The 14,891-nt window shown below is 41.0% G+C and overlaps 1 long non-coding RNA gene across 2 annotated transcripts; it reads left to right on the forward strand.

Annotated features, from left to right (window-relative positions):
* The first annotated feature begins 268 nt into the window (after positions 1–268).
* LOC141772060 (uncharacterized) lies at positions 269–12,467 on the forward strand. 2 transcript variants are annotated; one of them, XR_012594837.1, is made up of 4 exons: positions 273–486; positions 8,851–9,035; positions 9,821–9,944; positions 12,190–12,467. It is a non-coding gene; the product is annotated as an uncharacterized LOC141772060 (long non-coding RNA). The 2 variants fall into 2 exon arrangements; XR_012594836.1 differs by lacking the exon at positions 12,190–12,467 and having other exon boundaries at positions 269–486; positions 9,821–11,906.
* The last annotated feature ends 2,424 nt before the right edge of the window (positions 12,468–14,891 follow it).

Consider the following 14,891-nt stretch of genomic DNA (forward strand, 5'->3'; position numbering starts at 1 on the left):
GAATCAGATAAGCCATTTCCTAAAATGTTGAACTATTTCTTTGAAACAAGTGGTCATATTCATAAATCCGTAAATGAAAATGTTAGTTTTCTTTATAATTATAATAATGTGAATCAGTCTTAAATCTGCTATCAAATCACTGTATATAAACAGCATTCAGCAAGAGTGTGGGCAGTCATTGTTTATGTGCTTTTTCCTCTCCCCCTGTGTGTCAGACAGTACTGGAACAACGTGTTCAACGTGGATGAAAGCTTGTGGATGATCAGGAGGCTGCAGGGCGATGTGTGTCAAAGTGTGTCTGGTACTCTCCCTGGAAACCTAGTTTTTACTACTACTACTACTACTACTATTGCTGCTGTTGCCATGGCAACTACTGCCATCACAACAACTGCTACTGTTCATCCAGTTCAGCAAGACAGAGTTCTCTGCTCAACCAACAATAACAATCATGGTGATTTAACAGGGAGAGTTGAGTTACAGTACAAGGTCAGTGCTCTCCTCCCACCTTCAATATGTTTTTGTACTATACCACTCTATACAATACACGCCCACTAACAGAACATCTAGTGTTATCTAGCCATGAATTCTCTAGATTAAACTCTGTCCTACTCTGGATAATGTCAAGACCTCGTTGTATGGGAGCTGAAATGATGATGTTATTGGAAATTGTTTCTGGAATAAGCACGTCAATACACCAAGTCCAGGCTTGATTTCTTGGGAGTTCGAACTTGGCAAGTTAAACTCAGAACTCAATCCTCAATCCTCAATCCTCACCGTAATGAAGATTCAATAAAACAAAAATATAATGTCATTCACCACACTGCCTCTGGTTGTTTTCTTTGTATATAATTTTTTAGTGAAGTGTGGCAAGAACTGTACAAACAAGGCGCCAACTTAGTGACATATCACTTTCAGGTTCATACTTTTATTTCAGGGTTCTACTAGAAAATGTTCACATGCTTTAAAGGTACTATATTTAACAATTTACATGTAATAATTGCTTTTGTATTACCAATGTGAGAACAGATTGTAATGTAACTTAAAAACTGTGACCTTCTACGACTTTCTCTGTTGCCTATAAGAGCCTGTGGACTGATTTCTATGTAAAGGACTCGGGACTGTTTTGCTTCATAACGTTAGCTGATGAAGTAATTTACAAATGGTATTCAAGTTAGTATCATGGAGACTGGACATTACAAATAATAACAGTGACATACTTTATGATCGTAATGTAATGTCACATCACTCTTTTGGCCAATGCCAAAGTACAAGTGCTATTAAGGTAATATTACCTTTAAAGGTACTATATGTAACTTTCAGAAAATCCTTGTTATTAATGACACCGGTGGCCATTAAGTGAACTGCAGTCAGCATCTGGTTGCTCGCACTCCGTAGGCGCGAGTGATAATCCTGTACAATCATATATCATAAAATAACTTTACTATCTGTAATGTCCAATCTCCATAATACTAACCAACTTGCCATTTGCAAATTACTTCATCAGCTAATGTTACGAAGCAAAACCAGCCCGAGTCCTTTACATAGAAATCAGACTACAGGCTGTTATAGGCAACCAAGAATGTCCAGGAAGGTCTCAATTTTTAAGTTGCATTACATTCTATTCACACAATGGCAAAACCAAGCAATTAATACATGTAAATTGTTACATATAGTACCTTTAAGTCTCATTTTCACTTTAAAACCAACCATGTTGTTTTTTCCCAAATCTAACTTAGCGGTTTGGTTGCCTAAACCTAAGCAAGCGTTTTATGTTTAATTCACAACGTTAAGCACGTGTTTACTTCAACCGAAAAGTGACGCCAAGGGGTCTGTGACAAAGCGCGAGTATGTGACAAGTTGAGAAGAAACGTGTTGGTAATCCTCGGGGACCGTGTTGGCTCAAAACTTGAGCTTGAATATCATCATCTGCTGATGAAGACCACACATTCAAAGTGAGTAAGTGGACCTTGAGTTGAGATTGCTTTGTTTAATATCAAGCTCTGCCACTGGCCATAACAAACCTTTTCTTGATTTGTTTTGCGTGTTTTCCAACTTCAAAATCCAAAGAAATGTAAAGTTTCTAGCTTTTCTTTTTGGTGAGTTTAGAGTTTGTAATCTTGTGATTCTCATGGCATGAAAACATCAGAGCAGTTCTCGGCAGCTCTGTTCAACAACGTGGCCGACATGCACGTCTCCACACGCTCTTTGGCCTCTCTCTCCTGTCCACGTGTCCTAGAGAGGCCCCTTACTCTTCTTTTCAGCGACGAGGAGACGCTGTTTGTTGTGGGAGCCCCTCGTGAAAGGCTATGACAGCCGGAGGGGGGATCCTGCTGACACCAGGGCCACCCCCCCTCGACCCCCTGCCTCACTTATTGATGTCTGCAGATGTGTCTGCCTGCATGATAATGGCCTCCACTGGAGGAGCCCCCTTACAGTGCCCGTCTATAAATCACACAGGGGACACAGAGTGAACTGAACCTTCCATGTGTGTGTATGTATCTTAAAGACTGTGTGCTTGGGCCTGTTTGTGTGTCTTCATACACGTTGTGTGTGTGTATGTGCATACGCTGCTCGAGGAGCACCACGTTGCATTATTGATGGCCCTTAGGGAGGGATGAAAGTGTGAATAGTTGAAGGGAGGGGGGGGGGAGAAGGAGGTGGGAGTGGTTGGAGACAGATATCACAGTGCCGGGATGCATTTGGCAGGCCCACTATACATTGACATCAACGTCCAGGGACGGCTATAGGTTTCTATTGAATCTAATGCTGACAGGTGAGGCCCCTGGAGGACAGTGGGGCAGGGGGTTAAACAGGAGGAGGATGGAGCAGGGCTCTGGGATGTACATTGATGTGACATCTGCTTGGCAGGTTGTAGAGGCTACCGGTGGTGATGGAATAGGGTTAGACTGAGGGAGACAATACTGTACTATACTTCTATCTATGATATGATCCGCCCTAATTACAGCTCCAGAGTAGCTAAAGACACATGTGAAATGAAAGGGAAAAACCTTTGCATACAAAGTCAATGAGAAGATGCAAGCGTGCACGAATAGACACACGTTTTACACAAAAAAAACGAGGTAAAAAAGTGTCCATGTGAGTTAAAAATGTTTCAACTTTTGAGCAAACGTTATATCCCGAGGCCTTATAACTCCACTCCACACTAGTCAAAGGGAGAAAGACTGGAGTGAAATAGTAAAAAAGAGGTTTGTCATATTTGGTCAAATAAGAGAAGGCTAAAATTCATGTTGTGTTGTGTCTGGAGTGGTCATTTACTTGCTTTTAGTTACTGTATGTGTTTACGTATCGTGCATTCCTTTGGAGATTAGGTGTGCCACATTATATACGCAAAATGCAGACTTAAACGACTTCACTTTAACACCAGTGACTTGTGTCTTCACTTGAACTTTAGCCTTTTGACTTGAAATGATTGATACCCCGTAAATGAGCGTGGCAAATAAACTCATAGATAACATAACACAACATAGATGCTTTAAATCAATCCGACTGCACTCAATCGGGTTCTACGATCAGGAGGTAAAGGTGTGTTTGTCAGTACAGACCAGCAGAGAGACAACAGATGACAGGCAAGACTGGAGACTTGTGATAAACTTGTGTAATATTTCTTGGTTAAGACATAACCAAAAGTTTGTAACTCTGTACAAAATTATTATTACTTCTGCTAGCCAGCGTAACCTGGAGAGTCTTTTAGTCAGTGTTGCTGGTGGATGGCTTGTCACTATAAAATGAGAATAGCTAGTTCACCTTAAATGAGCCTGAGCCGAAGTAATGGCTAACTTCAGGGCAAACCATTTCACTTTAATCAGCAGGACACGGGAACTTGGCTTGCGTTTCGAGGAGTTGTTGCATTTATTCACTGACAGCCTAAACTGTACCACAATGCACAGCTACGTTCAGCTAGAACGTTACTGCTACTCACCCTCTCTCTCTCTCTCTCAACCACACTATCGATAACGTAACGCACACAACCTATGCACTTGTTATTGCTACTTGTATAACACATTTTTGTTTAAAAAATCATCTTAAAAATGTACAAACAAAAAAAAATGCAAAGGCGGAAACCCTGAATGTTGAGGAAGGAGTTGCGCTTGGACAGAGATGGTGACACAGATTTACTCCGGGAATTTCAAAACAAAGGCGTATCTTAAAGATTATGATATGCATCGATGTTTTCACTTTGCATTGATGATATTGGATCGCTGATCATTGAATCTATATTCAGGCCAGATCAATGGATCGTTGCACCCCTAATCCATTTATTTGAGTTTTAGAATTTAAAGGTCCCATATGATGCTCATTTTCAGGTTTATACTTGTATTTTGTGTTTCTACTAGAACATGTTTACATGCTGTATTGTTAAAAAAACCCATTATTTTCCTCATACTGTCAGCCTGAATATACCTGTATTTACCCTCTGTCTGAAATGCTCCGTTTTAGCGCATTTTGACGGAATTGCAACAGAAATGCGTTGCTAGGCAACAGCTTGGGTCCATGTGTATTTCCTGTCAGCTGATGACATTCACATACACTGCAACCAGGAAATAAACTGGGACACATTTAGAATGTTTACATTTCAAATTGTGTCAAGGGTCTAAATATTGTATATTCGTGACATCACAAATGGGCAGAAATCCTGACAGCTTGTTTCAAACACAGAGTTTCTGAATATGAGATGTGTGTATTTCCCTGTGGATTGAGTGTTTCGATACTTTCACAGTATTTATATAGGACTTAAGCCTGCTTTATAATAAAGAAACATGAAAATCTCACTTTTTTTATATTATGGGACCTTTAAACAAAATCATATTTTTCAAGGAATTTTACTTTAGTCAGAACAGAAAGTTTAGAAACATATAAGCATATCAGTGAAGTTTGCCTCATGATGTTTATACCTGTCTTCAAAAATAGAACGATTTTACTAGTAACACTAGAAACCTGTCAAGGGTGTTCACCTGCCTTCTGCTGAATGCATGCTGCGATAGGCCCCATCCACACATGGATGAGTGAACTCATTTTAGGAAACATGAGTTGTGTTCATTCCCCGCTGAGGATTATGTGCTATCAGGGGTATGGGTACTGTGTGTATTGTGGGTATGCATATACATGTACAGAGTGTGTGCTTGACAGCAGTATGTAAATGCAGCGCATATTCATCTGTATGGATGAATGTGTATGTACTACACTGTGCTATTTTGGCCACATGTGCACAGAGAAGGTATCAGGTGGGTAGTTCTGCACCGCCTGATTCGTTGGAACCTGCACAGACCTGACAGGGGTGTAAATTGCCCAGATTAGGCTTCCGGCAGCTGTGGCATCTGTTGGCACTTCATGGTAATGACTGCTGTCAGCGAGGAGAACTCCCCCCCCCCCCCCATCCCTCTACCACCCCTGCCCTGGTTATTGATCTCCACTCTCATTTCTTCTGTCCCCATTGTTTTACAGCCTCCTCCCCCTCCTCCGGGCCGATCATCATTGCTTATTATGAGTCCTAATGTCTGCTGCACCTGTTCTCCTCACTGCTCATGATAAAGTTGCTGTGGGGTAGCAGGTTTATCAACCCTGGACTTTTTATGCTGCTCTCAATCATGCTTCACTACTGATATGGGGTGTTTGTAGCCAGACTGGTAGTGACCTTTCATTATATCCTGGATATTTGCCAGTGGTGATCTGCTCCTGTATGCTATAGATGTTTTTCTGATTAATTAGTGTGAATGTTGATTAAGCAGCATTCATGATATCTTTTACAGTTTTTTAACTATCACAGTTTATGTTTTATGCTTTTTTCAGGCCTTTTCTTAGTTTATGATGGTATGATGGTTTATGTATAGGATGGAATGTTGAGAGCTAGAGTGGTGACATCACAGCTAGAGTGGAGAGGAGTGTTCATTTTAAACTTGCTCTCGTTCTCACAATTTTCACTCACTTTATTCATGTATAATTTCTCGTCAAAATGTAGGAAATCATATCTTCAAACTAACTTACTATGGAATCAAACACACACACACACACACACACGCACACACACACACACACACACACACACACACACACATATATATATATATACTGTATAGTCCATTCATCTCGGCCTCCTCCCATTATATATGCAACATGCAACTTTTCCTTTTCTATTTCCACTGGGACCATTAACTTTTGTATGTATTTTGGTGGTATTCAAATACAAATCATATTTTACTGTTAAATTATTTCAGGTACATGGTGTAAGTTGGCAGCTAAACATATAGATGAGGATGAAAAGTATAAATGGCCAACACATTCTCACCACCAACTCATCAAATACCGCTTGGTCAGTGGCCCTACACTTACGCGCTATAGGTACCCCTCTGTGATGACGTGCGTCACAAGGTTTCCCCTCGTTCACTGCATACAGTCTCTTTTCAAAATAAACTTTGATGTAGATTTACTTAGTTTTTATGTTTTCTTACGCAACAGAAGAACTTGGTTAGGTTTAGGCAACAAAACTACTTGAATAGGCTTAGGAAAATATTTTGTTTTGTGCTAAAAAAAGTTGTTTGTTACGTAACTGGCATTAGTTGAGTGTGGAAGTTACGTAACCAAATTAAGGTAAAATAAGTCAACATTAACTTGGTTTTCAATGTGCTATGTACTTTGGTCCTCCAGTGGGAAAAAAAACAATACTGCTAATCAACATGATTGACTGACTGGCTGTAGCCATTTAGCTGAATGGGCTCTATTTAAACGATCTATAGCGCATGGTCTAAAGTGCATGGCGCAAATGCATTTAAGGCGTGTCCAAATCCACTTTTGCTAGTGAAACAGCGCATAATCTGGGTGCAAAGTAAGACTCAAGGGGCAAAGGGGTTGTATTTAATCTCTTAATTAATCATAGGTGTGTTTTGGGCGTAACATGAATTAAACCAATCAGTGTCAATACCCATTGCTATTTAAAAGGTGGACCTGGAAAATTGGAGAAGCAAGCGTTTTTCTGTTGAGGAAACGGATCTGCTCGTGCACAAAGGGCAAGTGGGTGGGTTGAGGCAAAATGAATTATATGATAATAAACACTAGGCTAAATATGATAAACATGTATTGATAAATTATGAAAACTGTGTTGCTTTCTGATGCAACCTATGGGGGGGCTCGGACCGGGCATAATCCTCCGGAGCTGCATTATGCACGGGCTTGCAGCGTAACGCATGCATCCATCAGCCTCAAAGCGCTGACATTTAGAGGGAGAGGGCCAGTAAACTTTGAAATAGCCTATACGTCTCTACACATGCACACACAGAGGGATGAGGAGAGGGGACGCCACAGAGGCGTGTGTGCACCGTGATCACTCTGGTCACGGTGAGGACTGACGGCCTTACTTCATTATATTCCATTATATTCTGAATTGTCACCTGCCGCCTGAATTTTGAATAATGCGCCCTTTAAATAGCAGGAAAATACTGCGCCAGACTTCAACGTCAATGGCGCAATCGCTTTCTGCTGCATCAAGATAGCAATGCGCCAACAAATCACCTGAACACACCTCACTTTAAGACCAGCATGCTCATGGGCCAGATGGACGCAAGTTCATTTGCTACTTATACAACATGGGTTCTGGGTTTGAAAATGACTACTGCATCGGTCTGAAACTAGCAATGACAGTTTCGGTGCGCTGCTTTTCGCTGCTTTTCGCTGCTTTTCACTGCTTTTCGCCGCTTTCCATATATATATATATACAAGCTTGGTTGTGGTTAATTCTTTGTAGCAAAAGAACAGTTGTAGTGAGTGCATGTGCCATGGTTTATCAATTGAAAACAAAGGTGATACTCTACTACACACTAATCGCAAAAATGTCTACAACTGTAGTTTAGGGGCAGTTGGTTAATAATGTCACTTTAAAGGCAGCTGACACTCTTGTGATTTGTTATTACTCTGTCAAATGTAATAACACTTGATGTAATCTAAGTTTGACACTTGGAAATATAAATATTTGACAGAAATATATCCCAGAAATGCTCCGGGAAAATAAATCTATAACATTTTGAGCGGCTGTGGCTCAGAGGCAGAGCGGTTGTCCACCAGTTGGAAGGTCGGCGGTTTGATCCCCGGCTCCTCTAGTCCACATGTCTACGTGTCTTTGGGCAAAATACTGAACCCCAAATTGCTCCCGAAGGCTGTGCTGACGGTGTGTGATTTTTTTTTTTAGATAAGGTCCTGATGGGCAGGTTGGCACCTTGCATGGCAGCCTCTGCCATCAGTGTATGAATGTGTGTGTGAATGGGTGAATGCTGACATGTAGTGTTTAGCGCTTTGAGTGGTCGGAAGACTAGAAAGGCGCTATGTAAATGTAAGTCCATTTCCCATTTCCGACATCACACAGAGTGACAGTAGGCAGTGATTCTCATTGACAGCTACACAATGTATCATGATGTGATAACTTCATACACAACATGACATGACATGACACAACATGACCCATTTTGTCAGGCAGATAACTGGCATGCATGCTAATAGCACTAGTACAGTGTATGTATGAGCTGGGACCTGAGCAGCCTCCTGGATGCCTCTGAATACCCACATCTGATGTTGTATGCTAATCTGCTAACCTTGAGGGCACCCAGACTGAAAAATCAGCGAGAGAGAGCAAGAAAGAGCTGTCTTCTCTGCTCGCAACGCTTTGACACGATCCGCTGAGTTTCCAGCTTGCACTCAAGGGCTGTTAATGAGTGTGTGGAGTTGTATGAAAATTCACAGTTGGTATAGAAAAGGGGGTTTTGAAACGGTGGTTTTTCAGCATGAGGCATGGGGGAGAAAGTGAATGGTCTTGATTAGACATTGAAATCTTTTTGTATATGACAGGTGGCGCATTAAAAATGGTGGAGGGAGGTGACATCTTGGAGGTTGTCCAGGACTCCCCGTTATGTGCAGAAGCGCAACTGTAGAGAGAGGAAGAGAAGAAGACAACAGGTGACAGACAAAAGAGGAGCCCATTGGCCAAGTGAAGAGTGGAAATGGAAACAAATGAAGAAGCACACAACAGCCTGGTAACTTCTCAACACAAGCTCATGATTTATTTGTCTCTGTGGAAGAATCTGAGTTTCTGAGTAGAAATTCACATTTGCAATAGCTCTCGCAATACCTGAACACTGTAGCCTAACATCGCAAATCCTTTAAGATCAATAATAAAGGATTGATAAAAAGACAACCGGAGGAAACATTAAAATTGAATACAGTCAACTGAGGTTTTATAGTTTTAAGAGAGCCAAGTGTGGTGTTATCATTTAAGTGACTTGAAATGAATTTAGCTTTGTCTTATCCAGGGTCCTTTCTGTTTCACTTGGTGCGTTTCCATCCACTTGTTTTTATGCATGAAAACCTTGAAATAACACAAAATAAAAAGTGTTTACGCTTGGCTGAGGTGGAAAAGTTGGTGCATCATAAAAGTAAAATGCGATAAAGAGCGATGGAAAGACATGAACCATGTGACTTCACCATCCACTGAAGCTTCTGCACCACTGAAGAGATGGAAAATAGCGGCAGATTAAAATATCCTCACCGCTCCACACGGTACTGATGCTTTTTATACCACACAAATTAGTGTTAAAATTACTGCACAACATTTTTCATAAATGGCTTCTCCATCTCAAAGTCCCGGGATGAATTTCCATCCCAGTCCATCCATGTTGAAAATAGCGGGGCGACATCATTGTTTCCATGACGCCAAATCTACCACAATAACACCCTAAGTTGTAACAAACCAAAGTGATCCTATTAGATGTACTTGATGTGTGTGCGTGTACGTTAAATTAATTGTTTCTTAATTTCCCAGGTAAAAGCAGCAGGGTCCTGCAGATATGAGCTGGCATCCGACTGCCTGCTGTGTCTCCAACATGGTCTGCCAGCCTGCTGAAGATAGCCAAGGACATCAAAGAAACCGCCATCCAGACGCCCTCGTAGGTGACGCTATTCCCTGCCAGCTTTTGGATTTATACACGCCAAAATGACACAACCATCTGAATTGGATACCTGACAAAATCCTTTCAATACGTTCATTATGGATTTAAAAAATCCCTGGATTGCTGCGTTCCTTCTAGCCCACACTCAAACTAATTCAATGCTTCTAAATCCATGAGAGGTGGTGAACAAATGTACGTGTCAGGAGAGAATGGACCCGGGTTTGATTGTCTGCCAACCCGAGGTCCTACGCTCTAGTCGTGTTTGTTGGTGACTAAATGGCAGTGACAATATCCCTTTACGAAACACGACTCAGTATGTTTGTAATGCCATCTTCTTTTAGCTGTTCAGACATGGCTGCTGTATAGATGCCTGACTTTAATCCGTTTTTTGGCCCCATTCTGTTCTGAACACATCTCACAGAGCAGGATGTACTCAGGATGTACTCCGGCTAAAATGGTATTGTCTGTGTCTCTCTTGTCACGTCAGAGAGAGGGATTTCAACAGAATCTAGACTGGCTGTACATGTATATGTGCCAGTTATGTAGATAGGGTTGGACCGATAAATTGCTGTGCCAAAACAAAACAACTCCACACTTCAAATACATTTTAAACCATTTATTAGGATGAATGATAAATCAGGGGCAATTTTAGACTCTTTTTAGGGGTGCTCAAGCTCAAATTTAGGCTAAATATTGGCGAAGGAAAACTGGCATGGCCATTTTCAAAGGGGTCCCTTGACCTCTGACCTCTAGATATGTGAATGAAAATGGGTTCTATGGGTACCCACGAGTCTCCCTTTTGCAGACATGCCCACTTTATGATAATCACATGCAGTTTGGGGCAAAAGCCATGCAGTTTTTGCATGCATTAAAAATGGGTTATTTTTGCCTATTCTAAAAATGGTGCATTTGAATATTTCTGCATAATGGGGTCCCTAAACAGTCTTGGAATTACATAAATTGGGTATCGCTGTAAAGCTGAGACGCTTGTGGATCCAATGAGCCCAACTGTATTCATGTTTGATGATGTTAGTCCCCATAGGAGACATTTCATTGTATTGAGACCATTTTTTGAAACTTGACCTCACTGTATAAAGTGACCTGTGGTGACCTCTAGGATAATCACAGACTCATCAAACTTGACAAACACAAACTAGAGACCTAGAGCATTCAGAGGATGGATGGCTGTCCTAGGTATATTGACAATAAGGGGGTTTCTGAGCAGTTTCCAGAACAGAAGTGCTCACCATCCAATCGCCAACAAATGCAGTTCTTGCAGAAATCTTCAAATGTCAAAAGTTTTTGATACCAAATCACAGCATGGCTTTTCTTTTGCTATGGTGTTCCTCAGGGTCTTGGTGTCTTAATGTGGTATTTTGTAGGGATTTTTATCATTTTTATCAAGTTTTAGTTGACTAAAAGTCTGGGCATTTTAGTCGTATCTTAGCTAAAGAAAACCGCAACTATTTTAGTAAAGTTTTAGTCAATGAAAACGATTTTAGTCATCACATTATATTCAACATTTCAGTCAGCTAAAATATCACCTTGTTTCTTTCTCCCAAGCTCTGTTGTTGTCATTGATAAACTAAAAAACATGTCACTAACGTAGCTTACAAAACAAAAGATGGGTCTCATACACCGGTCTCCTGGTTGAAAGTCCTGTGTTTTTTTTTTCTCCCCTCCTCCCACCATAAGCACTCTTTATTCTACGTCATTAGCTCTGAGCGTAGCATATTCACGCATTTACATTGCAGTCAGTACAGACTACATGACGTCCAAATGACACGCTACTGTAAAAGCAAGAATGATTGCATGCTTTTGCCTTGCGCATAATCATGTCACTCCTTTTCGGGCGACCGTGTCACAGTTAGTGTTAAACGATGTTGGTGCCATCTCGTCATCATCTTGTCTTGGTTGTGGAAGAAAAGGTTGTTGAGGAAGATATTTAGTAATACTTTTTGTTAACACTGCCTGACAACAACATATTTCTGGCAAAAACAAGAACTATTTGCAAATTTGAGGGGAAATTTCAGCATAAATTTTGTTATTTTAAAACTTTAAATATCAGCTTGTCTGCCTTTAAAAACCTGCATCAGTCAAACTTTTGCTCTCGTATCATCACTGGCCCACTTTTCTCCACAGTCTCTTGTCCTTCACATTTCCATCTCCCTCTCTTCCACCCATACATGCATCACTCCTCTCCCACTATCTGCACACACACGCTCGCTCTCTCTGCTTTCAGGTTGTCATTCAGCCTTTGATGGAGAGAGCCTTTGAAAGCTCCAGAGGACCGTCAGCTCTCCCCCACCACCACTAAATCGAGCTTGGTGGCGGAGGCTGACTCGTCGCTCCTGGAGGGCGAGTGGGAGTCTGGAAGCTGATCAGACGGCCCGGTGCTCGGGGGCGGAGGAGCTGCCACCTTCAGCTACCTGGACGCTGAGGGGAGATAGTGGTGCCTCTGGCAGCGAGCACTTTAGTCACACTGACTCACACACAGGCGGCTGCAGTCGATCACCGTCTGAAAAAATAAAACATTTATTTTGCTGTTCGGCTGATATGATTATTGAAGAAAAATTATATTTTTCAATATAATTTTTTTTATAGCCTTTGCGTTAACTATATGAGTATTTATATATCAAAAGATTTGATATCAACAAACCCCTCTTTTTTTATGAAATAAAAGCCATTGTTGGTTCATCTCTTTCACAATGACTCGTAACACTGTAGAATGCTCCCTTTAGAAAAAGAGTTTTTCTTTAAAGAGCAACTTGCAGGTTGGTGATCCCAGTGAATCAATGTGCCGGAAACATATGGCGAAATGAGATTTTCAAAAAAATATACATAAATATACACTACAGTGAAATCTGTAGTCGTCGTTTTTATTTTTGCTTAAAAAAAAGAATTTTACAGGCTGTTCTACAACACTCTCTCTTCTCTTGTATCATGTTATTATAACGGTGAGATTAACACTGTTTACAGTTGCTGCAGGTTTTTTTTCAACTGCTGAAAAGGCGTCACACGTTTCTAGTGGCAAATTCAGGAAAATACCGTAACCATCACGGACCAACGTAAGGCACGATAATTTACTTTGGGAACAATATCTTACTTTTTTAACTCAAAGGGCCCTATCTTACAACCGGCCCAGCGCCCACATTGAATAAGTAGCAAATGTACTTGCGCCAATTTGTGCGCCCATGGGCGTGTTGGTCTTAAAATGAGGAGTATTCAGGTGCTTTGTTGGCGCATTGCTAACTTGAGGCAGCAAAAAGCGATTGCGCCATTGACCAATAAAAACCTGGTCTAAAGTCTGAGCCGTATTTTCCTGCTATTTAAAGAGCGCATTATTCGGACAGTAAGATACATCTATAGGCAGCTCCACAACACGCGTACACTCCAATTGTTACACCCACAGGGACGCATTAGCTCTCCCCCTCCTCGCTTGAATACAGTGTCGGCACTATAACAATGTTTTTATTGTTTTAAGGAAAACACAAAATTCAGGCGGCAAGTGACAATTCAAAATCTAATGGGACATAAAGATGAAGTAAAGCTCTCAGGCATTCTGTATAGCTCAACCTGCAGCGCGCTCTCAGTGCTCCTCCGGTCATTGGCGTGACTGCCGTGACCAGAGAAATCACGGTGCACACTCTGTGGCGTTTCCTCTCATCATCCCTCTGTGTGTGCCAGTGTGGACGTAGGCTACTTCAAAGTTTCAAATATAATATAATATTTTACAATATAGCTTAGCTGTAGAAGAGAGCAACCTCAGAGGTGGACAACCTGACTGGCCAGTACTGTATAAACACATTATTTAAAGGACAGCTTTGCCAGACAAATGCCTGTGTACAGTCTGTCTTGAACTCTTTATATCCTCTTTTTTTGTCATCATTTGCCTCTTGCTCTCTCTTCCTTCCCTCTCTCCCTGAGGGGCTTATTTCAGGGATACCAGATCATTTTAGTGGGCCAATTGCCGTGAGAGCCTGCGGCTGGCTGCTATGAAAATCAGAAAAAAAAAAAAAAATGCCTAGAGTGCCACTGACTCTGTTAGTGTGCAACTTAAAAGGCTGCTTGGTTGCTGTAATACACTTATAGGATTCCCCTCAAGGATCCCATGAGTTTTGGGAAGACGATGCAACTCTATCAGGATTTGCAGACATCTCAATTAGTCTAGGAGGGTAAGGCCTTGCAGCGCAGGGATATCACAGCTCCTTGTGGAGTTCAGAGCCAGTGGGCTGGTTTGTGAACAGTTAGTGGGAGATGAGGACAGTATCCAAACAGCATAAAAGCATTTTCAAAACAATTTCAGCTACAGACAGAACTGGGAAAAGACATTATTAGAACTCAGGAGATATTTCTTTAGCATGGTGGCCTAATGGCAACATGGGTTTTCTTATCCAACCTGGGACCTTTATCATATGTCATCCAAAATCTTTATCCAATTCTCCCAGCACTAACTTTTCAAATAATGAACTTGAGAGTTCAACATTTTGGGAAATAATCTTATTTGCTATCTTTCTGAGAGTGAGATGTCTAAACAATGTGCACAAAAAAGCATGAATTTCCCACATATAAACTGGTGTTCATAAAAGAAGAATGTAGGGTGAAAATGTGCACCCCTCATGCATGCTTTAGACCAGGAGTACACTTGGTTTTCTAGCGATAACTGTGGCTGATATGATAAGATGGACATGAAATATAAGATGAGAGATGTTACTTTAGAATAAAACATTGTTTAGGTTGTTTGCCAGTTTCACTGATTATATGATTCATTTTGCAGTCAATTTCAATCAAAGGATTTATAAACTTAATTTTTAATCATTTATGAGTGATGCATTTCATCATTATTTTTATTTACATTTCCCCTGTTGAAGAGCTGTTGATGTTATGCTTAATTGTGAAGCACTTTGTACAGTCTGTTTCATTAGTCGCTATAAATTAATCATT

This window comes from Sebastes fasciatus, chromosome 8 (assembly GCF_043250625.1).
Source record: "Sebastes fasciatus isolate fSebFas1 chromosome 8, fSebFas1.pri, whole genome shotgun sequence".
NCBI lineage: Eukaryota > Metazoa > Chordata > Actinopteri > Perciformes > Sebastidae > Sebastes > Sebastes fasciatus.